General features: G+C 40.9%; 1 protein-coding gene and 1 pseudogene across 1 annotated transcript in view; both read right to left on the bottom strand.

Moving 5' to 3' along the window:
* Window positions 1-27,779, bottom strand: part of TEC (tec protein tyrosine kinase) — a 138,050-nt gene that overhangs the window by 44,623 nt on the left and 65,648 nt on the right. The window lies entirely within an intron of this gene.
* On the bottom strand, window positions 25,731-26,091 carry LOC110590781 (annotated as a pseudogene).

Here is a 27,779-nt window from a genome sequence, read left to right as displayed (position 1 = left end):
TTACCAGATATGTTTATCACAGTTGAAAGCAAAACTAACACGTGTTTTGAAATAAGTCTAAAAGGGATTTACCTAGTTTAATTTTTAAAATTAGGGCGCCTAGGTGGCTCAGTGACTGCCTTCGGGCCCAGGTCATGATCCTGGGGTCCTGGGATCGAGTCCTACATCGGGCTTCCCTTGCTCTGCGGGGAGCCTGCTTCTCTCTCTGCCTCTGCCTGCCATTCCCCCTGCTTGTGCTCTCTCTGTCAAATAAAGAAATAAAATCTTAAAAAAATAAAATAAAATTAGTAAAAATTAGAATGAGTTAGGTAGAAATAAATGTATATGGATCCTTCATAAATTGCATGTAACAGACTTCCAAATTCAAGGAATTCCAGACTTAATAAATTCAATCCAAAGATTACAAATCCTTTGGGGCCAAGACGATGCCAGTGAGCTCGGATTGCCACGTTTTCTTCTTCCTGGGTGCCCATCTCTGCTGCATTTTTTCACCGTCATGCATTTAGGTGAGGGCACAGGAATGAACTTTAGCCAAGGGAGTGCAGGTGGAAGTGATGTTAAGACCACTTCCTGTCCTCTAAAACCTTGCATACCATCTCCCATGGTCCATCTCCTCCTTTGTGATCCAGCTGGATGAGAAAGTCCAGTGGAAGAGTCAGAAGACCCCAAGACAATGGCGTGCTAATGGGTATAAAATTTGTTTTTGGGGAGGCACCTGGGTGGCTCAGCTGGTTAAGCATCTGACTCTTGATTTCGGCTCAGGTCATGATCTCGGGGTCCTGGGCTCAAGCCCTGCATGTGGCTCCACACTCAGCCAGGAGCCTGCTTGAGATTCTCTCTCTCCCTCTCCCTCTGCCCCTCACCCAGAGCATACTTACGCTCTCTCTTTCTCAAATAATAAATAAATAAATCTTAAAAAAAAAAGATTTCTTTTTGGGTTGATGAATATGTTCTAAAATTGATTGCAGTGATAGTTGCACAACTCTGTGAACCTACTAAAAATCACTGAATTACAGAATTTAAGTAGGTGAATTATATCTCAATAAAGCTCTTCTTAAGGGCGCCTGGGTGGCTCAGTCGTTAAGCGTCTGCCTTTGGCTCAGGTCATGATCCCAGGTCCTGGGATCAAGCCCCGCATCGGGCTCCCTGCTCAGCGGGAAGCCTGCTTCTCCCTCTCCCACTCCCCCTGCTTGTGTTCCCTCTCTCGCTGTGTCTCTCTGTCAAATAAATAAATAAAATCTTTAAAAAAAAAAAAAAAGCTCTTCTTAAATAAAAACAAAAAAGACAACAGAGCCACTATATGGAAGGTGCTTAGATTACTGAATCAAAAGTATAGGGTAGTTGTATGTAATGTAAGTAAGAAATAAACTCTTTATTGTGTTAAGGCATTGGGTTTGGGGGACTGCATGTTACAGCAGTTAGCTACCTTTTAAAATACCTTCTAGAATAAGAAGATCCCACATCTCAGGTACTTAATACTTCAGATTCCCTATACATAAAGGAAACATGTTGAACTAAATCAGTGTTTCCCAAAGTAAGCTATGGTGGTATCTGAGGTGGCTTTAGGTGGAACTTGGACAAACATTTGTTTTTATTGTATTTAGTTTCATGGTTACCTTTTATTTGGATTTATAATATATAAATAAAATATAATAATATATTATTTCCATTTACTGAGGGATACAGTTTCCTTTCAAGATTAAATGTATTTATGGAAAAAAAGACATGAGATTATTTACAGGAAACATTAAGCATAAGACAGTACTATACAGATGGCACATACATATGCCAAAATCATGTAAGTAGGATGCACAATGGCTGAAGTTTGGACAACACTGAGTTAAATTATCTCTTCGTTTCCAATGCTAACATTCCTTGATTTCTGTTATTTTGTACTTATTACTGTAATCCTCCAACACCAGGCCTGCCTGGTATACCTCCCGCTCCATGAGTTAAGAGTACAGTGGGGGTTGGGGCACCTGGGTGGCTCAGTCGGTTAAGCGACTGCCTTCGGCTCAGGTCATGATCCCAGGGTCCTGGGATCGAGTCCCACATCGGGCTCCCTGCTCAGAGGGGAAGTCTGCCTTTCCCTCTCCATCTACCTCTCCCCCTGCTCATGCTCTCTCTCTCCCTCTCAAATAAATAATTTTTTTTTTTTTTAAAGAGTACACTGGGGGGCGCCTGGGTGGCTCAGTCAGTTAAGCGACTGCCTTCGGCTCAGGTCATGATCCCAGGGTCCTGGGATCGAGTCCCACATCGGGCTCCCTGCTCCACGGGGAGCCTGCTTCTCCCTCTCCCACTCCCCCGGCTTGTGTTCCCTCTCTCACTGTGTCTCTCTCTTTCAAATAAATAAATAAAATCTTTAAAAAAAAAAATATCAAAAATCTGGAAGCGATCCTTCCAGTTTAAAAAAAATAAAAAAAATAAAAGAGTACACTGGGGTTATTGACTTGTTATGACAAGATCAATCGACAGGTATACATTCAGCTAAAACCCCATGACTGTGACACATAATAATTCTCAGCTACCTGAGGCACCTGGGTGGCTCAGTTGGTTAAGCATCTGACTGTTGGTTTTGGCTCAGGTCATGATCTCAAGGTGGTGAAATAGAGCCCCACATCAGGCTCCACACTCAGCAGGAAGTCTGCTTAGGATTCTTTCCCTCTGCCCCTCCACCCACTCACACTCCCGTGCACGCTCTCTCTCTCTCTCTCTCTCTCTGTCTAAAATAAATAAATCTCAGGTCCCTCTCTCCTTAAAAATACACATTCCCGCACAATTCCCGAATGCTTACTTGTTCCTACCCCACCTAGTTTCAATATTCCTTACTGATAAGATACAGAAAATGCAGAAAGAGAGAATGGGTTTTTACAGCAACATTTGAATTCTGGGGCAGACCTCTCACTTGGACACATTTACTGCTAAGACTGGTGTATAGGTATACATTTTTCTGGGCAGTAAGAATTTATATGAAACTCGGTGTTGAGATTTGGGCTCTGAATCTGATGGCTTAGGTATGAAATGATGAGACTTTCTGGGTGAATAATTGAGTAATAAACACAATAATAGGTTATTTGAATAATAAACATATTTGAATAATAGACACACTAATAGGTTAACACTTATACAGCACTATGTGCCAGGTACTGTCCCATGAACTTACATAAACGAACTCATTTATGCCTTCTAATAACCATTATACCACTCCATCTCTCCAAAAATGTCAAGAGCACAACACTGGAAAATCAGGAACTGGTCACAAAGGCAGAAAGGGCTCTCATATGGCAGATCTGTCAGAGAGGACAGCCCATGGCCAGCACCTAGTACATGACATGCCACATGTCTACCACACTGAGCTAGATATCATGAGATTCAGGGTGCTTACCACCACTACATACTTTAATATTTAGGTGTGCAAGCACAATATCATGGAAATACTTCATTTCTCTTGACTATTTTCCTATAATTTGAGTATATATGCTGATACCTGGAGCCTTCTTTCATACAGTCTGAAATAACAGGTAAGTGTTTATCAGACTATAACCATGAATTTTCCAGTTTTTAAAACATAAATTAATTGTATTAATTGCCATACCTAAACACTAACCCACCATGGAGGCTCCTTTTAAAAAAAATAGAAGCCCAGAGTCACCATACACTAGATTCTGATTATTTTATTACTTCAGATTAACAAAGCTCTTTTACTCTCATAATGTTCTTCCCAGGTTCATGTGAAATCTTACTGGTGGATGAATTTCTCTGTAACTCCAGGATTTCCAGCTAGAGAGATGTCCGAAACCTCTTTAGCAAGAACTAAGAAATACAGGATACGGGATACACTTCCCACCTGCAGAGACCTTACAATCTAGGTAGTAAATAAGACAGACACACACACACACACACACACACACACACCATTTTGATGCCTTACCAGGACCAATGAGGGTTCTCAGCCAATACTTATTTTAAATGTCAGGCAAGAAATAGAAGAGTCATCACAGATAAAGCATTATCTTGGGTCTGTTGGATCTGCAGAATGCCAGAGAGCCACAAATTCCAGAGACAATGTGGTGGTTCCACTGCTAGAGAAAAGGGGACTGGATATTTCTGTCTATCTGAGAACTCTGCCTAACAGAAGATGATCAGAAACAGATTGGCCAATGAAAGTGATAAGAAGAGTATAAAAAGTGGCTTTAAATATAAAGTCAGAAATTATGGGGCACCTGGGTGGCTCAGTCAGTTGAGCGACCAACTCTTGATTTCGGCTCAGGTCATGACCTCAGGGTCGTGAGATGGAGTTCTACATGGGGCTCCACGCTCAGCGAGGAGTCTGTTTCTCTCCCTCTGCCTGTCCCCACCCTCCTGCTTGCACGCACACTCCCTCTAAAAAATAAATAAATAAATCTTTAAAAAATAATAAAAATGAAGTCAGAAGTTCTTAGGGAAGAAACTTGTCAAGTTGATCAAAACTTCCAGGGAAATTTACGTGAATAATGTGTGCAACAAGTGAGAACCCTGCTAGAATCTCTTTATTAACTTACTGACCATGCCACAATGTGTTGAGTGCAGTCTTAATGTTTTGACAGAGCACAGCCAATGCATCGTAATGGTTGAGAGCACAGCTTCCGTGTCAGGCAAACCTGTGTTTAAATGCAGGCTCCATGGCCCCATGCAAATTAACCAACCTCTTCTAGTCTCTATTTCCTCATCTGTATAATGAAGATATTAAAATAACTCAACCTAGATTATCATGAGGATTAATTGTGGCAACTCATAAAGCACTCAGCACAGTATCTGGCCTAATGTAATCATGAATATAAGTTTAGTTTAGAATATTTTTTGCCTTTAAAAATAAGATTTCTAAAATTTTTCAGCATTGAAACTTTTTTCCCCACATACAGTCTAATTTCGTTACAGAGTTCAATAAGAAAGAAGGATTTAATTTTGAATATTTTACTGGCTTTTACATTATTTCTTTAGAAAACATACCAGTATTTCTTCACTTTCTTCATTGAGGAATTCAGTAAATATTCCAAGAACTCAAAAAATATAGGAGTAGACAAATAGGTTTTGACTATAGTGCATAAAATACTGCAGAACACACAGGGAAACAGGATAATAGCAGAACTACTCTTTCTCTCGAAAAAAATAATGTTTTAAGTAGCTATTTTTAAAAATAAGTTAGTCTTACCTATTAATTACCATAGAAATGTAGGAAAAGTCCAACCACTACTTAGGACAATAATTGCTGGGCATCTACTATATGCTAGACAACATGCTAAGCACAAGAGATACAGAGATTAAAAAATGCAGCCATGGGCGCCTGGGTGGCTCAGTTGGTTAAGCGACTGCCTTCGGCTCAGGTCATGATCCCAGGGTCCTGGGATCGAGTCCCACATCGGGCTCCCGGCTCAGCAGGAAGCCTGCTTCTCCCTCTCCCACTCCCCCTGCTTGTGTTCCTGCTCTCGCTGTCTCTGTCTCTGTCAAATAAATAAATAAAATCTTTAAAAAAAAAAAATGCAGCCATTATATTTACCCAAGATAAATGAAGGCATCTGACCATATAAAGATGTGTACAAGAATATTCGTAGCAGCTTATTTCTAATAGCTGAAAACTGGAAACAATCCAAATGTCCATCAAGAGGTGAATAGATACACAAATAGGGGTATATCCATACAATGTAATACTATTTGTAATAAAAAATACAATATTGACACAACAAAATAGATGTATTTCAAAATAATCTGCTGAGTGAAAGAAGCTAGCTTAAAAAGAGTACATGCTATATGACTTTGTTTATTCTACAATACTAGTACATGCAAACTAATCTATAGCATCACAAATCAGATCAGTAACACCTAGGGATAATGGGAATAAAAGGAGAGGTATGAATTACAGAGGGGCACAAGGAAGCTTTTGGGGATGATGGATATGTTCATTATTTTATTACAGCGACGGTTTCACAGGTGTGTACATATATCAAAACTTATCAAATAATACAATTTAAATATATGCAGTTTATTGTATATTGATTATGCCTCAATAAAACTTAAGAAAATATGTTTCCTGCCCTCAGGGAACTTGAAATCTGGGAAGACTTAGAAACTATGAAATTCTCTGCTAATAATTTAGTGTTCTAAATCATAGATTAAAAAAGAAAAACTAGGGGCGCCTGGTGGCTCAGTTGGTTAAGCACCTGCCTTCAGCTCAGGTCATGATCCCAGGGTCTTGGGATCAAGTCCCACATCGGGCTCCCTGCTTGGCGGGAAGCCTGCTTGTCCCTCTCCCTCTGCCACTCCCCTGCTTGTGCTTGCTTTTACTCTCTCTCTCTCTCTCAAATAAATAAATAAAATCTTTTTAAAAATAAAAGAAAAACCAACAAATACAACCAAAGAGAAAAACAGGTACAAAGATTTAGCAAAACAACTTCACTTTATAATGGGCCAGAAGTAGGCAATCAATCAGCTCTCATTTAAATGAAGGCTCTAGGGCGCCTGGGTGATTCAGTTGGTTAAGCAATTGCCTTCGGCTCAGGTCATGATCCTGGAGTCCCTGGATTGAGTCCCGCATCAGGCTCCCTGCTCAGCAGGGATTCTCCTTCTCCCTCTGACCCTCCCGACCCTCCCCCCTCTCATGTGCTATCTCTCTCTCTCAAATAAATAAATAAAAATCTTTAAAAAATAAAATAAAATAAATGAAGGCTCTACCTTAGCATTTATTCCAATTTAGAAACAACTCATCCATCTACACAATTCATCCAGCATTAAATGAATTTCTGGTAGAGAAGTAAGATTAATTTTACACCTTCCCCCAGAGTCGGTGCCTGGTCCTACCCTCTTCTTTCTTCCTTTCTCATTACTCCCTTCCTTGAGGCAGGCGTGATGGAGGCCACCAAGTGGGAGCTCAGAGGGGACAGACATACTGCCTCCCCAGCACCCCCGACAAGGCTGGCATATCACAGCCCGGCACAGAGCAGGTGCTCGCTGATTCTGTTCAGTAAGTCAGCGAACGAATGAGGACCTGCATGGACAGGAAGGGCTTCAGCTAAGCAGAGAGCAGGGCTTCCTTGGGTTTAATTTCACATTATTCAGTCAGAACCACCACTTGACTATACTGTTTCAGAGAAGAATTTGGCTGCTTTTATCTTTGCCCCTGCTCTCTCAGAAACATGCCATTCTTGTGGGTGTAGGCATGCCCAGATCGCTGGGATCGAAGACACCCTGCTTCCTCGGCCCCCCTGTTCCACTCCACTCAAGGGTATGGCTGCACCAGTGGACATCCAATGAGCAGAGTACAGGTCACGTTACAACCGTCGGAGACACTCATAACTACTGGCAAGGGATTCCTCCTCAACCACAGACGGCAATCACTGTCTATGTCACTGCAAATCGGCCTGCTTTCTGGTTTTTTTAAGCAGCAAAAGAGAAGGAAGGCTCTGTAACCTAGGTTTCGTTCTTGCATCTTTATGGTTAACACTGACTAGTGGCACTGGGCTTTAGTACTAGGGATTCTGAGTGCCGTGTGTGTGTGTGTGGCTCTGCGGTGGACATATCACGTGTGCAGGCTTTTTTTAGTGACACTTTATCATTTACGAAAGGGGAAATACCTAGAATCACACAAACCTGATCTCTTATTAAGAGGAACTCAGGAGAGAGAAGCTTTGTGAGTTTCAGATGGGTGAGAGTTGCAGACAGCTAACAGGGCAGGATAGAAAGTGTAATTTCCGGGATAGGTGGTGGGTGGCCGTGGCAACTGGTAAACACACAGGGCACACTCTGTGGCTTTCTGCATGTGGTCCAGACCTGTAACCACAGCACGAGGGGCACAATTCCCCCTCCTACCCCTAGCATCCCCATCACATTACAGCCCAATGGCCTGATGAAGTGATGACCGGTAAAATGACAGCTCTGGGAGCGGGAAGCCCTGTGGCAACTGCCCCCCCAGCCTCGCACCAGGAGGCCGGCCTGTGCCTGAGAGGCAGGACTGCATTTCTGGACAGGTGAAAAGTTGGGAGGCTCACAGCCCCTCTAGAACCTCACCTCCTCACTGCCCACTGCTGACCAGTTCCCCCACTGCGAAAAGCCCCTCTCTCTGCCAATCTGACATGAGTGGAGGGCAGAGGTGCGAGCATACCAGTATGAACTCGAAACATGAATTATTTAAAACTGACCCGAGCTTTGCTAGGGTCTTGCGAAAGGAGAACATTAACTCGGTCTTTAAATAAACTTCTACAGGAACTCCCTACACTTCTCTAGTTCTATCATTCAGAGGATCACACTGCAGGCTGTTTTCTAAATACCTCCAAAATATGAAGCTACATATAATGGCAGCCTTTCCCCAAGGGCCAGCCCCCCCTCTTTCTCCCCTCAACGAAGACCATCAGCCACGCTGGGAACAATGCCTTCCTTTTGCTTCTACCCAAGCCTGGGGGTGGGGATGGGAGTGAGGAAGATGGGGAGGGAGGTGGAGGAGAGGGTGAGAGGAAGGAAGATGGGGAGGGAGGTGGGGGGGCGGGGAGGAAGCACCACTAGAACAATGGCAAGAAAGAGAAAATGTGCGACTTAGTGCAACGTCTCCAGTAAGAGAAGAGGAATTGTCCATAACTGTCCCCTCAGAAAGATACTCAAAGAAAAACACAGAATGGCCTCATTACGTGTTCCATGGGTTTCTGTGGGCCTGATGGGTACTCACCATTCCTTTACTGTGGTTTCTATAGGAATAGTCACTTCGTGTTGCAAATAATTTACAGAAAACTTTTGTAATACAACCTCTCAACTGGGAACCTTCTATAGATAAAATTACTTTTCACACAATGTCTTCCACTGACTGGGTGCTTGATGATGTCAAGGAAGCTCTGTTGATATGTTCTGGGTAACAGCATTAAGGTTCTATGTAAGATGAGTACTCCCTGTCTTCTGGAGATGGGTACTGAAGCATCTGTAGAAGAAACAACACGACTTCTGTGAAGTAATAGGAGCGGGCAGGATTTTCTACATGATGATGGAGGTGAGGTGAAGTGTGAGTCAGGGTCAGGTGGCTGGGTGCTGGGTATATGGGGGTCACTGTGCTACTCTATCTACTCTTGAATACACTTGAAATTTTCTGTAGTAAAAGGCAAAAAAAAATACTCTCTCCATCACATTTTTTAAAGCCTTTTTTTTTTTTAAAGTGGATTCCACGTAGGACCTAAACTCACGACCCTGAGATCAAGACCGGAGCTGAAATCAAGAGTCAGATGCTTAACCGACTAAGCCACCCAGGCGCACACCTACATTTTTAAAAATCCTGATCAAAGTTGTAGGATCTACTTACAAAAAATGTTTTGTGAGAACGTAAAAAGCGTAATTAATTACAGAACTGCTGACCCTTCCGAAGTAATGAGTTGTGTAGCATCTGCATTTTACAACTGAGTAAATGGGGCGCTGAGGTCAAACAACTGACCAAGAACAAATGAAGATACACAAGTCCAGGCTGCCCTGCCATGCTCTTCATTGGCTCTCACCGCTGGGGGTCATCAAACTCTTCATCCCCTCCTAGTTTGCTATCGCTAATGCAATTAACTCTCAGATACTCTGGCCTAAGTTAATCCATGTTGCAACATACATTCTAAGAGATGCTCTTCAATGCCAAATACAAGATCCCCATGGCCCAAATAGCCAAGCTACTCTCTGCGAGCCCACCAGCACCTGCAATGGGGACAATATCTGTTGGGTTGTCTCTTCCTCATTCCCTCACCTCCCTTCTGGAAGAGGAGAAGAACATCACAGCACCTATCCAGCAACCAGCCTTGGAAGGCTTTCGAGGAACACTAGGAGTTACCATAGTAACTCTGGCGAGTATATCTGAAACGTCCATATTACCATGCACAGGCTTTTAAGTGGATTCAGAAAGAGAGATAGCTTTTCGCATCAATTCACCAAGATAATATATCAAACCATTAGAAACTGTAAGTCCAAAAGGATCAAATATGGTAATTTCTGATTGTTCAGCTTAATACATTTTGTATATTTAGTACGTTTTAGTCCTGCTCACATACCTCACACTCTGAAATACAAACCGTTTGTACTGCTCCTAACTTCTACTTAATCATAACCGCAGTTATGATTTGTGGGGCTCTTGGTAGGTACCCGATGCCCATAACAGACGGAACAATGCATGAGAATGGGAGCAGTGCCCGCCTGGTGTGATCACCACCAGCAGCCGGCATGGTCAGAACCCAGTCAATAATTAGCATTGATGACCCAGGAAAATGTTGGAATTTTTAAGTTAGCCAAATTTTAAATATCAGACAGTTCATCCGGAAAAATAACACTCTTTTAAATCATACACTATTTTGGTCACCAACTTGATAGCCCTTTCCCTGTTGCGTGTTTCACAGCTATCAGGACTGTGAACTTCGCAATTTGTAAATTTTTATTCCCAGTTACGAAAGGAAGCAGGTCACACTGAATAGTTTAGGTCCCTAAATCAAAGAGTCTTATATGGCCCATAGACAAGATAATAAATAAAGTCAGGAACTAACTGAAGTAGCCCCACATCTTCTATTGTCTACCTTACACCACCTTACCTTTTCACTCTTCTGGACATTTATGTAGCATCTGCTCTCACCCTCAGGAATTTCCAAGTGACTGGGAAGAAATGATTGCTCATAAAGCAATATGGAAAGTTCTTCATTGAACAAAATGCAGTGGCACATAAACGAAGAAGAGGTTAATTCTTCCAGAAAAAGAGTCAGATAAGGTTGCACCAAAGAGGTGCCTCTTCAAACAGAGCCTTAAATCATGAATAAGAGTTTTCCCAGCAAAGAAAGGAGAGAAGATTTTACAAAAGAGAGCATCACAAGCAAAGGCCTGTAGTTGCAAAAGAGCATGGGAGGTTTCAGGACTGCAAGCATGTCAGTGTGTGGTGTGTTCTGATGCACTCAGGGGCAGGCGGAAGAGGCAGGAGAGAGGAAATTGAGAAGCCGAGTCAGGATCATATTATGAATGGCTCTGTATGCAGTGCTAAGGAGTTGCATTATTAATCTTCCAGGCAATGAGGAACTGTGGCCTCAAGGGATTATATTTTAACATGCAAGGGTCCCGGCTGCTAAAGACAGAAAGCTGAGTCTGGCTCTGTTACTCGGTGTGCAAAAAGATGAACCACTTTATTTGTTTTACATATCCTGTATCTCCTTAGGCTAGGAACCAGCAGGATTCTGTAACAGAGCTCTTATTGCTTAAGAGCAAAGACTCTGCAACCAGACTGCCTGAGTCTGACTCTGCCACTTAACTTGCTGTGTCTCCTTGAACAAGTTACTTAACTGCTTTGTGCTTCCGTTTCTTTAGCGATAGAATGGGAATGAATGACAGCAAATAACTTCATACATTGGTTGTAAGAATTTAAAAAGTCACATCATGTTAAGCTCTTGGAACAAAACTGACAAATGGTAAGTGCTCGATAAATTTAGCTATTAATATTTTTTTCAAAACTATATAAACCCTTAGGGAAAATAAAAGCAAAAGCCACTAGAGTTTTGTTTCAAGAAAGTCCCTCTTACCCACCTTCTAGACTCCAAGAAAGATCTGAGAATGATGTCAAATTTGACTTATAAAATAAAATGACATGAATGAGATTCTTCCTTGGGCCTTGACAAATATCAGCACCCTAAAATTACAGGACACAGTGGAACTGACCAGTATCTATCAAAAACTACTCTTTCCAACCAGAAAAAAAGATTAACCTTTACTTCACTGGTTTTACAATTCTGTTTTTAAGAAGGATGGTTGCTGCTTCAAGTGACTGTATATTTTTACCCTTTGAAGCTGTTATTTTAGTTCTGTCTTACAGTATGAAACCAATACTGAATCAGCAAGCAACTATATTGGCACTTCCTCTCTACGTTAGAAACAGTTAAATCTCTGGTAACTCACAGCCTTAAGACACAACAGCAGAGAGCACATCTGGTCAAAATTTGGTCAGTTTCTCTTCCTAAGAGAGGATAATAGTCGTATTACAAAAACACACTTTTACCAGTTTGTTAGGCTTTCTTAAAGACTAATTTGTGGTCTGGTGAACATAAAGATCAATATAGTCTGATCCTTATGTAAATACACATGTAGCTAGCCAGAAAGTTTCACAAAATTACCCAGAAACAGTGCCATGTAAGGGTTCAGAGCTTGAGAATCAGACAGCTGGGCTGGGTTGCTCTACCATGTACTGACCGCTCTGTGATCTTGAGCAAGGTGTTCAACCTCTCAGCCCTTCAGTTTCCTTAGCTGTAAAATGGGAATGATGACTGTATCTTCCTTACAAAGTTAACAGGATTGCAGTTAATGATTATGAAGCACATAGGACCTTGCATGACACATGGTAAACACTATGGAAGATTTTGTAAATTAAAAAAGAAAAAAGGCTTACAAAAGGCTCCAAAGCCCTTCTCCTCCTAAGACCAAAAAGCAGTATTTTCACTATGCAAAGGGATGTGCATTCAGGATGACCAGGAAGTGACAGAATGTTCTCCATTGTCTCTGCTTTTAAAGTAGAAATATTTTCCTTCTTCAGGTATTTTTTAACCAATCAGACAGAAAAATTTGTAATATTCCCATCTGCCAGATACTCACACACAAATGGCCTTGCAGGATAGGTATTTTCTCCTTTCCAGAAAAAGAAAATGAGACTCAGAGAGTTTTATCAACTGCCTGATTTCACACCTAGTAAATGACAGATCAGGATTCACAGCAGATCTGTCTGGCTTCAAAGCCCACTGCACATCCCCTCAGGAAGCTGCCTCCTTGTAGGATAAATAGCACTAAATAGACTAGATCTGGTGATTTCAGATTTACTTCTCTAACCCCAACGTCTTACTTGCGCCTGATTCTGAGTATGTGACTACCTAATGGATACCTCTCCTTATGTCTTTCTTTAATATCTTTAGCATGATTCAAAATAAATCCATCATATACATCCTTGAACCTGAATCCCATTCAGTCATTCAACAACCATTTATTACTTGCCACAGGTTGCTAAGCAATGCCTTCACCTGCCTTGTGAAGTTTACAGATCAGAGAAAGACTGAAAAAAATCATTGTACCAATAACTTGTTAGAGATAGGTGGTACAAAGTAAAAGTGAAAGATGATGTTATACAGGGAAAGCAAATCTAAACTGGAAGATCAGAGACACTGTACTGAGGAAGTGACATTTAAGCTGAAACCTGAAGAAGATGTCCAGCCAGTCGAGGGAGGGGAACATGGATTCTAGACAGAGGACACAGCAAAAGTATATGCTGTAGAGATGGAAAGGAGCTGGATGCCTTCAAGGAACAGAGAGACTGCTGAGCTGGAAAGTTGGACGGAGGAACGGAAGGAATTGCAGATTCACGGAGACAGGAGGGCAGGCTGCTGGATCCCAGGCCATGTTGAGGACTTCTAAGATTTGAATTGGGGAAATGAGAAGCTCCTGAAGGGCTTTAAGCAGGAGAGGGAAAGGATCACATTTGTGCTTTTAAAGATCACTAGGGCTGTCGTGTACAACAGACTGGAGAGGGCATACATGAAAAGAGGAGCCTATTAGGATGTGGCAGAGATCCCCAGGTGTCTGCCCCGGTATCCACTTCTCATCAGTAAAGGAACCCTGACTTTTAGTTGGGTACACTGATCCTGAGACTAAAAGACTTTCTCAGCTCCCTTTGCAGCCAGGTATGGCCATGCAGCTACACTGTAGTCAATTGAGACCTAGGCAGAAGTCCTGTGCAGGGCATCAGGGAAAGCTGGTAAAGGGACCTAACTCAGATGGGAGAAGTCATTTCTTGTTTTCTGTCTTTCTTCCTTCTTCCAGCCTGCAATGCAGTCAAGATGGCTGGAACTCCAGCAGTCATCTTGAGCCAAAATAAAATATATAAGCAAAGATGATAGAAGGGGAACACAGGATCCAAGATCCCTGGATTGGATCCACCATACCCATTCAGGATAGCCTGCTTCCAGTCTTCCCACCCCCCCACTGCCCCCACCAACATTGAAAGAGAAAAAAAAAACTTTTTTGTTTAAGCTACTATTATTGAGGGGTCCTATGTGATACATAGCCTAAGTCAAACGTAACTGATACAGAGGCTACTGTATTCACCCAAGAAGAGGCAGTGGCAGCTTGGATCATGCTGGTAAAGAGATGGGAAGAAGGGCAAAACAGATATATTTAGAAGGCAGAATTGGCAAAACCTGTCAAGAGTCCAGACATGAGGGAGAAGGGTAAGTTTAGACCAACTTCCAGGTTTCCAGCACAAGCACCTGGGTAGACTGTGGTACAATCACTGCGCTAGAGACAGCGGGGACCTCTTGGATTTCTTTTCACACATGTTGAGTTTGAGATACCTGAGAAAACTCTTAGACCACAGAAGAGATATCAGGCTGGGAAATATAGACTGGAGAAGTCATCAGCACAGAACTCCTAACCAAAGCCACTGGAATGGATGACGCCTCCTAAAGCAAGTGCAGAAGGAGAAAAAAATCCATGGAAACAACCCCGAGGAACACCAACTCCTGAAGGAGACAAGAACGAGCAGCCAGAAAGGAAGTTCACATCAGGAAATAAAAGCCAGTTCTTCATTGCATGAACAAGAAGGGCTCAGGGCTATCACAAGGGCAGGGGGTCACTTCCCATGGGTGATGTAAGAACAAGTCAGCAGGATCTAAGAGACCCAGGCAGGCTGAAAGAAGGAAAAGGAAAGAGGAGAAAGGAACAGGGAAAGAAGAAAGTTCTCAGTCTGGCCTGGCAAGAGGGGGCTCTGAGACTCGAGCCTTGGAGGGGGCTACATCCAGGGGAAGGAGAGGAGAAGTAGTCTCCTTACCCCACCCCCCCACAGAAAACCAAGAGCCAGTCAGTGGTTGGACAACTCACAAAGTCAGAGTCACAGGTGCAATCCTAGGTTGCCCGATTCCAGCACACAGGGGCTGGTTTTTAGATGAACAGGCTTTCATCCACCACACTGGAACTTCTTTCAAACAATTATCTTAAATTTTCCATTGTTAATTAAAGTTTTAAAGGAGTGTGGAATAGACGGTAAGGAATTTAATTTACTCAAATCGACATAAGCAGTCAAAAAGAGAGAAAAGATTTTTACAGACACCAAGGGTTTAACAGTAACAGCAACATTACTAACTTTTCTTCAAGGCTCACTCTATGGCAGATTTTGCTTTAAATTCCTTTAGTGCATGTTTTAGATGCATGTCTCAACTGAGTCTTCCCCTATGAGGTAGTAACCACTATTGTCCCCATTTCACAGATGAAGAAACTGAGGTACAAATATTTAAGTTTCCCGTTAGTCTCGTGTCATATAAACTAGTGAATGACAGAGCCTAGGATCTGGACACCGGCCGTCTAAGATCAGAACCAGTGCTTCTTGTTTTATTCAGAAAATTTGCTTTCCTTAACTCTAAAAAAGAACATTTCCAGCCATTACGTTAGCCAGTGGAAAAATAATTATGCAAAACCATAGGCAGGAAAATAATCTCTACTTCACTTGAAAACTGAGGGAACTGGTCAAAGAGAGGGCAAGTTGCTTTTCTTTTCTTTAACTGGTCTGTTCGGTAACCCAGAAAAAAAGGAACCCAGGTTTTAGTCAGCTCATGGTATCCTGGTCTATTTTTCCCCAGACCTGTTCCTCTGCGGCAAGGCCCCCTTGAACGTGCTTGTGACAAGGGGATACTGTGCAGACAATTCGGTCAGCCCCCCACCCGTGAGAACAGAGCAAGGTGTGACCCCAACACGGGACCCAGACACGGAGGAGGTCAGGTGCAGGAAACTGTTCCACTTTTAGTCAAAGTTTACTGATGTAAAAGTGAGTCTGAAGCAGTGTGTCTGGGGCATTGGAACAAAAGAAATAATATTTCCACTGGAGACACAAATTGCAAACCTCAGTGTTTCAAATGAAGGCCTTTCAGGAGAGAAACATCACTGAGAATTCAGTCTGGTTATGAAGCTATAGTGAGATGTCTGGGCTAAGCAGTCATAATTAAGCATGATTTGGGTCAACACAGAGAACCTTTCAAGCACAGAGGCTTTCCAGACACACACACATGCACGCACACACACACACACACACAGAAGCTGAGTATCAAAATGAGGATGTGCACAACTCAGGAAGCCATTATTAGAAACCCGCCATATATCAAGTTGTATGCAGGCGCTGGGAGGGGAAGGCAGACATAATAAGATATGAGCAGGCATAGTCTTTGGACTTTCTCAATTTTCTTTCCTATTTTTGCATTTAGTTAGTGTGCTGAGAAGAGTAAACAGAGCAGGCTCGAGACTGCTATTCTTAGGAAGGCCTCCTTGCGTTTCTACAGTTGGCTGACATCCGGGAACTTGGACCTTGGGAAGGTCCCACCATTTCCAGCACTGGTAAGACTAGCTCATTGTGCCTAAACTGTTGGTACAAACAACATGGCTTATGCTGAGCACCTGCTTTTGACTTCTGGAGTCTGCAATTCTGGAACATGCTAGACAGAGGGTGCCTGTATCACTAATCAGTCCCCAGTAAAAAACGATGGGCACAGAGTGAGTCTCCAATGAGCTTCCTGGTATTTCGTGTATTGTCACAACTCACTGCTGGCGGTTTTAAGCATGTCCTATGTGACTCCCCTGAGAAAGGGCTCTTGCAAGCTTGTGCCTGGTCTCCTCTGGACTTTACCCCATGTGCCTTTTCCCTTTGCTGATTTTGTGTTGTATCCTTTTGCTGTAATAAATGGTAGTAATGAGTACAAAAATCTGGTGAGTCCTGTGAGTCCCCTCAGCAATTAATGGAAATAACGGAACCTGGGAGTGGTCTTGGAGACACGCCCTCCATCCCTCCAAAGCAGGTGATGAACTGGTGTAAGTTTTAGAGTAAGAAAGACCTGATTTAAATCCCAACCTCGATGCTGATTAGCTGTGAATCACTGAATTCGTCAACATGTTCTCTAAACTGTGGATTTCTCTGAAAATAAGATAGTAAAACCTGCCTCAAAAGACTGGTGAAGATTAAATACGTGGTAGACACTCAATGACATTATATCCTTTCCTCTTTAGACTAATGTGTGAATGGCAGCCCTACAATTGTACAGTGCCCACCCTGCACAACACCAGGGAGCCCTAACGAGGCTCACTTCACTCCACTGATATAATAGAGTCAGCTCATGCCAGTTCATAAGAGCCTACTGTGCATACCACTTCCCTGCTCCACTTTTTTTTTTTTAAGATTTTATTTATTTATTTGACAGAGAGAGACAAAGCGAGAGAAGGAACACAAGCAGGGGGAGTGGGAGAGGGAGAAGCAGGCTTCCCGCTGAGCAGGGAGCCCCATGTGGGGCTCCATCCCAGGACCCTGGGACGATGACCTGAGCCGAAGGCAGACACTTAACGACTGAGCCACCCAGGCGCCCCACCTGCTCCACTTTCAATGTCATGTTAGTGGCTGGAAATCTGCCATGGTGGGACTATTTACACCCCAGAAACTGGCAAACGCTGAAAATCAGGGCTTCTCCCTTGACTACCAATTGCTAAACATTTACTACACCACTGAACCCTTCATAAAAAAATCAAAAAAAGATGGAATTCCTGCCAGACAGGTTTTTTTGCCTAACCAAAAACAGCAAGCATATATGCATTTTAAAAAGAAATAGCCTGCATGAAAAGATGTTCAACACTATTAGCCATAAAGGAAATGCAAATCAAAACCACAATGAGCTACCACTTCACACTAAGTAGGATGGCTAGAATCAACAAGACAGATAATAACAAGTGTCTTACTGAGGATGTAGAGAAAATGAAACCCTCATACACGTCTGGGGGGAATATAAAATATTGCAGCCCCCTTGGAAGATAGTCTAGCAGTTCCTCAAAATGTTAAACATAGTTACCCAATGACCCAGCAAGAGAAATGAAAATGTAGGTAACACAAAAACGTGTACATGAATATTCAGAGCAGCTCTATTCATAATAGCCAAAAGGTGAAAACAACCTGAATATCCATCAACAGATGAATGAATAAACAAAACGTGGTATATCCATATAATAGAACATTATTTAGTTATAAAAAGGAATGAGGTTCTGATACATGCTACAGTATGAATGAATCTTGAAAACATTATGCTAAGTAAAAGAAGCCAGACACACAAAAAGTAACATATTGTATGATTCTATTTATATGAAATATCCAGAATAGGCAAATCCATAAGGACAGGAGGCAGATTAGTGGTTGCCAGAGGCTGGGAGGAGGGGGGATTAGGGATTGACTGCTTAATGCATATGATGTTTCTTTCTTTTCTTTCTTCTCTTTTCTTTCTTTTCTTTTCTTTCTCTCTTTCCTCTCTCTCTCTCTCTCTCTCTCTCTCCCCCCTTTGCTTTCCTCTCATGGCCTTCCTTGTATCATCAGTCTTTAGGATTCTATAATGTTTAGTCTATTTGTTTACACTGGCAGCCCTTCCCTTTGAATATTTTAGTGACCTTGATAGCTTCCAGCTGTTTTTTTCTTTCTTCTTTTGTTTTGAGGAATGACTGAAGAAGCTACATGCAGTTTTTCAAGTGTTAATTATGTAATTTTGTGCCACCTGGATTTATGTGACCTAATATGATCTGACTTTTCAGACGATTGATAAATAATGACAATCAAATGAGCATTAATAATAACTATTTTTTTAAAGATGCAAAATGTTTTCACTCCCATTTTCTAATAAGATTTTCACAACTGTGTGAAATAGGTAAGGCAGATGCTACTCCCCCTGCCTTTGCCCTTCAGGCTCAAGATTATTGATCTTCAGAGTAATTACGTGACTCTCTGATCCCTAAAGACCAAACCAGCACTGGACCCCAAGTTTGCTGACTCCTGATTCTTACCTTTGATAGCCATAGAGACTCTCAAATGCTAGAGGTAAAAGTGCAGAATGTTATGTCTAGAGCTTAGTAATTTAAATTTAGGGACTAAAAACAATTAGCAAAGAATCTAATTAAACCTCTTTCTAAATAAAAACAAACAGAACAAAAAATACTTCTAGTGATGTGCAGGTGTCCCTATAAAGGAGATGCAATTTTTATTGCAATTTAGGAACAGAATATATGGGAAGCAGCTCATTTTTACTTTCAAAAGATGCTTTAATGAATTTTTTATGTAAAATAAGAGAAACTGTGAATTCTAAGTTTTGTTGTAATTTTTTTTCTGCTCCCGATCACTTTATTTTTAAACTATTTTAAATATAATCCCCTGCCCTCCTTCACCATTTCTCTTACCCCCAACCCCCACCTTGGGCAACCACCAATCTGTTCTCTATATCCATAAGCTTGGTTTTCTTGTCACTGTTGGGTTTTTGGTTTTATTTTTTAGATTCCACATATAAGAGAACTCATACAATATTTGTATTGCTCTGACTGATTTATTTCACTTAGCACAATGCCCTTGAGGTCCATCCATGTTGTTGCAAATGGCAAGATTTCATTCTTTTTTATGGCTATGTATGTATGTATATACATACCACCTCCTCTTTATCCATTCACCCATCAATGAATACTTAGGTTGTTTCCTTATCTTGGCTATTGTAAACAATGCTGCAATGAACATGGGGGTGCATATACCTTTTTGAGTTAGTGTTCTTTTTTTCCTTCAGATAAATACCCTGGAATTGCTGGATCATATGGTAGTTCTATTTATAATTTTTTAAGGAACTTCCATATTGTTTTCCATAGTGTCTGCACCAATTCACATTCCCACCAACAAAGCACAAGAGTTCCCACTTCTCCACATCTCACCAACACCTGTTATTTCTTGTGCCTTTGATAACAGCCATTCTAACAGGTGTGAAGTGATAGCTCACTGGGATTTCCCTGATAGTGATGTTAAGCATCTTTTCATGTACCTGTTGGCCATCTGTATGTCTACTTTGGAAAAATATGTATTAAGATCTTCTGTCCATTTTTTAATCAGATGGGATTTTTTTGCTCTTGACTTGTATGAATTCTTTATATATTTTGGATATTAACCCCTTATCATATATATGATTTGCAAATATTTTCTCCCATTCAGTAGGTTGCCTTTTCATTTTGTTGATGGTTTCCTTTGATGTGCAGAAATTTTTTTAGTTTGATGTAGTCCCCTTTGTTTATTTTTGGTTTATTTTCCTTTACCTGTGGTGTCATAACCAAAAAATCATCTCCAAGACTATATCAAGGATTACCACCTATGTCTTCTTCTAGGATTTTTATGGTTTCAGGTCTTATGTTCAAGTCCTTTACCCATTTTGAATAAATTTTTGTGTATGGTGTAAGAAAGTGGTCCAATCTCATTCTGTTGCATGTGGCTGTCCAGTTTTCCAAACACCATTTATTAGAGAGACTGTCCTTTGCCCAGTGTGTATTCTTGGCTCCTTTTCATAAATTAACTGATCATATATGCATAGGTTTATTTGGGGGCTCCTATTCTGCTCTCTTAATCTATATGTCTGTTTTTAATGCCTGTACCATACTGTTTTGATTACTATAGCTTTGTAACATAGTTTGGAATCAGGGAGTGTCATACCTCCAGCTTTGTTCTTCTTTCTGAAGATTGCTTTAGCTATTTGGAGTCTTCTGTGTTTCCATACAAATTTTAGGATTGTTCCATTTCTGTGAAGAATGCCATTGGAATTTTGATTGGAATTGCACTGAATCTGTAAATCACTTTGGGCAGTATAGACATTTTAACAATATTAATTCCTCCAATTCAGGATCATGGAATATCTTTCCATTTATTTGTCTTCTTCAATTTCTTCCATTAATGTCTTGTAGTTTTCAGGAAACAGGTGAAATTGATTCCTAGGAATTTTATTCCTTTTGATGTAATTTAAATGGGATTATTTTCTTAATGTCTGATAGTTTTTTATTAATGTATAGAAATGCAACAGATTTTTTTGTATTGATTTTGTGTCCTACAACTTTACTAAATTCATTTATTAGTTCTAACAGTTTTTTCATGAGTTCTTTTGTATATAATGTCATGTCATCTGCAAATAGTGATAGTCTTACTTCTTCCTTTCCAATATGCATGTCTTTTATTTCTTTTTCTTGCCTAATTGTTCTGGCTAGGACTTCCAATACTCTGTTGAGTAATACTGGTGAGAGTGGACATCCTTGCCTTCTTCCTGATATTAGGTGAAAAGCTTTTAGCTTTTCACTACCGAGTATGATGTTAGCTGTGAGCTTGTCATATATGGCCTTTAAAATGTTGAGATATGTTCCCCCTATATCTGCTTTGTTGAGGTTTTTTTTTAAGATTTTATTTATTTATTTGAGAGAGAGCATGAACGTGGGGAGGGACAGAGGGAGAGGGAGAAGCAGACACCCCGCTGGGCAGGGAGCGCGATGTGGGGCTTGATCCCAGGACCCTGAGATCGTGACTTGAGCTGAAGGCAGATACTTACCCAACTGAGCCACCCAGGCACCCCTGTTGAGAGTTTATATCATAAATGGAATTTGAATTTTGTCAAATTCTTTTTCTGCATCTATTGAGATGATTATATGATTTTTATCCATCATTTTGTTAATGTAGCATATCACATCGACTGACTTGCAGATGTTGAACCATCTTTGAATCCCTGGAATACATCCCACTTGATCACGGCATATAATACTTTTAACATATTGTTAAATTCAGTGCACTGATACTTTGTTGAGGATTTTTACATCTATGTTCATAAGGGATATTGCCCTGTAATTTTCTTTTCTTGTGACATTCTTTTTTTTTTTTTTTTAAAGATTTTATTTATTTATTTGACAGAGAGAGAGAAAGCAAGCACAAGCAGAGGGAATAGCAGGCAGGGGAGAAGCAGTCTCCCTGCCAAGCAAGGAGCCTGATGTGAGGCTCGATCTCAGGACCCTGGGATCATGACCTGAGCTGAAGGCAGCCGCTTAACCGACTGAGCCACCCAGTCGCCCTTTTCTTGTGACATTCTTGTCTGGTTTTGATATCAGGGTAATGCAGCCTCATAAAATGAGTTTGGAAGAATTCCTTTCTCTTCTATTTCTTGGAAGAGTTTGAGAAGGGTTGGCATTAATTCTTCTTTGACTATTTGGTAAAATTCATCAGTAAAGCCAACTTGTCCTGGGCTTTTGTTTGTTGACAGGTTTTTGACTACTGATTTAATCTCCTTGCTAGTAATTGGTCTGTTCAGATTTTCTATTTCATCATGATTCAGTCTTGGTAGGGGGTATGTTTCTAGGAATTTATTAATTTCTTCTAAGTTGTTCAGTTTGGTGGTATATAATGGTTCACAGTAGTTTCTTATGATCCTCTGTATTTCTGTGGTGTCAGTTATTAACAGCCCTTTTCTTTCTCATTTTGTTGATTTTATGTTTTCAAAGAACCAGCTCTTAATTTCACTGATCTTTTTTTTTTTTTTTTGCTTGTTTAGTCCCTATTTCCTTTACTTCTGCTCTAATCTTTGTTATTTCCTTCCTTCTTCTAACTTTGGGCTTCATTTGTTCTTCTTTTTTTAGTTCCTTGAGGTATAAAGTTAGGCTGTTTATTTTAGACCTTTCTGGCTTCTTGAGGTATGCATTTATCACTATGTATTCCCTTCTCAGAACTTTTTTTGTTGCATTCCATAAATTTTGGTATGTTATATTTTTATTTTCATTTGCCTAAATGTATTTTTTTATTTCTCTTTTGATTTCTTCCTTGACCCATTGGTAGATCAGTAGCATGTTGTTTAATCTCCTAATATTTGTGAATTTTCCAGTTTTCTTCACATAACTGATTGCTACTTTCATACCACTGTGATCAGAAAAGATGCTTGATATGATTTTAATTCTCTTAATTTAGACTTGTTTGTACCACATGATCTATCCCAGAAAAAAACTTCTCCAAGAAAATAAATTACATATTCATGTGGAGCCCCCATTTTTGCAACTGCTGCCCAAAGGACACCTCCAGAGAGCCTGTCTCTGGCGGCCAGTGGGGCTTATGCTCGTGGTCCAATAGGACTGTGTATATTTGCATACTTTTAAAAGCTGTTGTCTATGGGTCTGGCTTCCAATCAGCCTAAATCTAGGTGCTGAGATCCTCTTCCCCTGTGGGATAGTGACAGGTCTTGGCACACCCTCAACTACTGGGAGCTATTAAAAATATAATAGGCTGCTTGGGCAAGCACAAACAAGATCTAGGGCAAGGTTGAATGACAAAGTGCATGTCCTACATGAGACCACTCCTTTAGACCTGGGAAAGGTGGGTGTTTCACCTACTGCATAGAAACCAAAACAGAGAGTCAAGAAAAATGAAGAAACAGAGGAATATGTTCCCAGTTAAAGAATAAGATAAAACCTAAAAAAAAAGGCCTTAATAAAATACAGATAAGTAATTTACCTGATAAAGAATTCAAAGTAATGGTTATAAAGATGCCCACTGAACTGGGAGAAGAATGGATGAACCCAGTGAGAACTTCAACAAAGAGATAAGAAATATACAAAAAGGGGCGCCTGGGTGGCTCAGCCATTTAGCGTCTGCCTTCGGCTCAGGTCATGATCCCAGGGTCCTGGGATCAAGCCCCACATCGGGTTCCTTGCTCAGCAGGGAAACCTGATTCTCCCTCTCCCACTCCCCTGCTTGTGTTCCCTCTCTCGCTGTCTCGCTCTCTCTGTCAAAAAATAAAAAAATAAAAATCTTAAAAAAAAAAAGAAATAAAAAAATATCAAGTGGAAGTCATAGAGCTGAAGAATACAATAACTGAACTGAGAAATACACCAGAGGGGTTCAACAGCAAACTAGATGAAGCAGAAGAAAACATCAGTGAACTCAAAGACAAGGCAGTAGAAGTCACCCTATCAGAGCAGCCAAAAGAAAAAAGAATTTAAATAAAGTGAAGATAGCTCAAGGGACTTATGGAACAATATCAAACAGACTAACATTCACACTATAGGGATCCCAGAAGGAGAAGAGAGAGAGAAAGGGGCAGAATCTTATTTAAAGAAATAATGGCTGAATGGGAAGTGAAACAGGTATTGAGAGCCAGGAAGACTAGAGTTCAATAAGATGTACCCAAAGAGACCCAAACCAAGATACATTATAATTAAAATATCAAAAGTTAAAGACAAGGAAAGAATCTAAAAGCAGCAAGAAAAAAAAAATTTGTTACATACAAGGGAAATCCAATGAGACTATCAGATTTTTCAGCAGAAACTTTACAGTCCATAAGAGAGTGGCACAATAAAATCAGAGAGCTGAAAGAAAAAAATGTCCAACCAAGAATATACTACCCAACAAAGTTATTCAGAATTAAAGGAGAGATAGAGTTTTTCACATAAGAAAAGCCAAACAAGTTCATCACCACTAAACAGGCCTTACAAGAAATGTGGGGTTTTTTTTAACATTTAATTATTTATTTGAGAGAAAGAGAGAGCAGGGGGAGGGGTAGAGGAAGAGGGAGAGAGAGAATCCCAAGCAGACTCCCCACTGAGTGCGCACCCCAACATGGGGCTTGATCCCAGGAACCTGATATCACGATCTGAGGTGAAATCAAGAGGTGAAATCAAGCTGGTCAACCAACTAAGCCACCCAGGTGCCCCATGGCCTTACAAGAAATGTTAAAGGTGGGCACCTGGGTGGCTCAGTTGGTTAAGTGACTGGCTTCGGATCAGCTCATGATTCTGGAGTCCCAGGATCGAGTCCCGCATCAGGCTCCCTGCTCAGCAGGGAGTCTCCTTCTCCCTCTGACCTCCCCTCTCTCATGCTCTCTCTCTCTCAAATAAATAAATAAAATCTTCAAAAAAAAAAAAGAAATGTTAAAGGAACACCTATGAATGGAAAAGAAAGGGTACTAATTAGGAACAAGAAAACATGAAAGAATAAATCTCACTGGAAAGGTAAATATACAGTAAACGTAGTAGGTTAATCACTTACAAATGTAGTATGAAGAGTAAAAGACAAGAGTAGTAAAAATAAGTATGATTACAATTATTAGTAAGAGATACGTAAGATTAAAAGAGTAAAATGTGACATCAAAAACATAAAGCATGGGGGGCACCTGGGTGGCTCAGTTGGTTAAGCGACTGCCTTCGGCTCAGGTCATGATCCTGGAGTCCCGGGATCAAGTCCCACATCGGGCTCCCTGCTCAGCAGGGAGTCTGCTTCTCCCTCTGACCCTCCTCTCTCTCACGCTGTCTCTCATTCTCTCTCTCGCAAATAAAAAAAAAAAAAACATAAAGCATGGGGGAAGACTAAAAATGTAGAGTTTTAGAATGTGATCAAACTTAAGTTGTTATCAACTTAAAATATATAAGTTGTTATATGTACATCTCATGATAATCACAATGCAAAAACCTATAGTAAATACAAAAAAGATAGAGACAAAGGAACATAAATATACCATTAAAGAAAGTCATCAAATGACAGAGAATGAGAGGAAAAAAGGGAACAGAAAAGGAACTACAAAAACAGCCAGAAAACAATTAATAAAATGGCAATAAATACATACCTATCAATAATTACTTCAAATGTAAATGAACTAAATTCTCCAATCAAAAGACACTGAGTGGCTATATGTATTAAAAAAAAAAAAAAAACAAGACCTACCTATATGCTGCCTATAAGAGACATTTTTTTTTTCTTTTGGCTCTTTTCAGTTTATTGCATGAAGGAGTTACACTAGTCCAATTAAAAGCAGATCCCAAATGGTTACATCATACAAGCTGTGAGGTCTTTAAACTTGTAACAAGAGACAGAAGGGAAATTCTACTCATTTCAAGGAAATCCTCACTTAAGCTTCAGTGAGCCAAAAGCACTTAAAACCATGAACCTCTAGCTGGTCATCCTCAGCCAGTCCAATCTCTCTGAATTGGCATATGTTCTTGCACTGGTCACCCTGTAGCTGAATTACTTCTCCATACTCTGGATATTCAATTACAGTACCATTACAAACAAATTTCTTCTTAAACGCCTTCACAGCTTCTTTTTATCATAATCATCAGCAATCTGTTGGACAGCAGTAAGGGTCTTCCTGCTGGTTCTCTGTTGATTCTTATATGGATATAATCCTCAGTGCCAGCAGGAAGCAGATCATTACCCTTACTTGCATCAGCAAATGGGTTGAAAGAGTGGAGGTTCCCGATAGCAGACATAAGATACGATTCCTTTTCCTGGGTGGAAATGGCCTGCAGAAGGCAGTAGTGGGAGAAGGCAGGCACGGGGGAAGGAGCATCAGGAAGCAAGGGGACTTAAAGGAGAGACCACTGAGTCCTCAGAAGTGGTTCAGTGACTGGGGCCAAGAGACTCATTCTAGATGTAAAGACACAAACAGACTGAAAGTGAAGGGATGGAAAAAGATGTTACATGCAAATGGAAACCAAAGGAATGTTAGGGTAGCTATACTTACTTCAGAAAAAATAGACTTTAAAACAAAGACTGTAATAAGAATCAAAGAATGGCATTACATAATAATAAAGGGGTCATTCCAACAAGAGGAATAACATTTGTAAATATTCATGCACCCAACATAGGAGCACCTAAATATATAAAGCAAATATTAACAGACTTAAAGGTAGAAATAAACAGAAACACAGTAATACTAGGGGTCTTTAATACCCCCACTTGCATCAATGAATAGAGCATCCAGACAGAAAATCAATAAGCAAGTATCAGCCTTAAATGACACGTTAGACCAGATGAACTTAACAGATTTTTTTTTTAATTTGTCAGAGAGAGAGAGAAAAAGAGAGAGAGAGAGAGCACAAGCAGGGGGAGCGGCAGGCAGAGGGAGAAGCAGGCTCCCAGACCCTGGGATGATGACCTGAGCCGAAGGCAGATGCTTAACCAACTCAGCCACCCAGGCATCCCGGACTTAACAGATATTTACAGAACATTCCATCCAAAAGCACCAGAATACACATTCTTCTCAATGTGCACACAGGACTTTCTCAAGGTTTCTGTCTGGGGTGAGGAAAAGCTTTGGAACTAGAGAGTGGTGATTATAGCACAACATGATCACTGCACTTACTGCCACTGAACTGTACAGTTTAAAATGGTTACAATGGGGGGCGCCTGGGTGGCTCAGTCGTTAAGCGTCTGCCTTCGGCTCAGGTCATGATCCCAGGGTCCTGGGATCGAGCCCCGCATCGGGCTCCCTACTCAGCCGGAAGCCTGCTTCCTCTCCCAATCCCTCTGCTTGTGTTCCCTCTCTCGCTGTCTGTCTGTCAAATAAATAAATAAAATCTTTTAAAAAATAAAATAAATAAAATAAAATAACATGGTTACAATGGTAAGTTTTATCTGTATTTTACCACAATAAACAAACAAACAAAAAGCATTAGGAGAATTAAAAAACAAGCCACAAAGTACAAACAAGTATCTGCAAAGCATATATGAACAAGGAGTTTGATTCAGAACACATATGTTATATCTTTTATTTTTTTTTTAAGATTTTATTTATTTATTTGACAGAGAGAGACACAGCGAGAGAGGGAACACAAGCAGGGGGAGTGGGAGAGAGAGCAGGGAGCCCGATGTGGGGCTCAATCCCAGGACCCCAGGATCATGACCTGAGCCGAAAGCAGACCATTAACCGACTGAGCCACCCAGGCTATGTTATAGCTTTTAAAAATAAATAAGAAAGGGTAAAAAACCTAATTGAGAAAAGGAGGGGGATGCCTGGGTGGTTCAGTCGGTTAAGTCGGTCATGATCCCAGGGTCCTGGGATCGAGTTCCACATCAGGCTCCTTGCTTGGCAGGGAGCCTGCTTCTCCCTCTGCCGCTCCCCCCGCTCCGGCTCTCAATCTCTCTCTGACAAATAAATAAAATATTTTTTTGAAAA

Source organism: Neomonachus schauinslandi, chromosome 2 (genome assembly GCF_002201575.2).
Source record: "Neomonachus schauinslandi chromosome 2, ASM220157v2, whole genome shotgun sequence".
NCBI lineage: Eukaryota > Metazoa > Chordata > Mammalia > Carnivora > Phocidae > Neomonachus > Neomonachus schauinslandi.
The sequence above is the reverse complement of the archived record's forward strand: the minus strand, read 5'-3'. Positions and strand labels throughout refer to the sequence as shown.